Raw genomic sequence first — 600 nt, 5'->3', positions numbered from 1 at the left:
TGGGCATTTTTCGATGATTTTTGTGAGTGTGTGTGCGCGATTTATGTCAATCTGTGTGTATGTGTGTTAATCGAAGAAGATGGTGAGTGTGTGAGTCTAGTGGGTGTTTGTGTGTCTAAGATGATAAAGAAGTTGTGCGTTTGTTGTGTATATGGAAGAAGAAGTTGTGAGCTTTTTTTTTCTTTGGATCTGGTTTTTTTCTTCCCCCAAAAAAATGGAAAAGATGGGGTGTATATATGCTCTTTTCTTTGTATCAAAGAAATGTGGGGGGAGGGGTGGTTACGTGGGGTAGGGGTAGGAGGGGTAGGGTTTAGGATGTGTTGTCAATTATTAGTTGGGTGGGCTGTTAGAATATTAGGATAAGACAAGGTTTGTTATTTTTTGTATTTTGTGAGGGTATAATAATATGGATGAGGGTACATAGTAGGATAAGATAAAATTGGGTAAATTAATCTTTCGGAGGGACAAAATTACGTGTCTACACTAACAAGGCTAACATTTTTATCAAGAGCTAATAAGATAAAAAATATAATTTTATAAGCTAGGGAGTTATCTGGCTGACCGAAAAGTCATAGATTTAAATGACAAATGCCCAAAACT

Source organism: Capsicum annuum, chromosome 12 (genome assembly GCF_002878395.1).
Source record: "Capsicum annuum cultivar UCD-10X-F1 chromosome 12, UCD10Xv1.1, whole genome shotgun sequence".
In the NCBI taxonomy this organism is placed as follows: domain Eukaryota; kingdom Viridiplantae; phylum Streptophyta; class Magnoliopsida; order Solanales; family Solanaceae; genus Capsicum; species Capsicum annuum.
The sequence above is the reverse complement of the archived record's forward strand: the minus strand, read 5'-3'. Positions refer to the sequence as shown.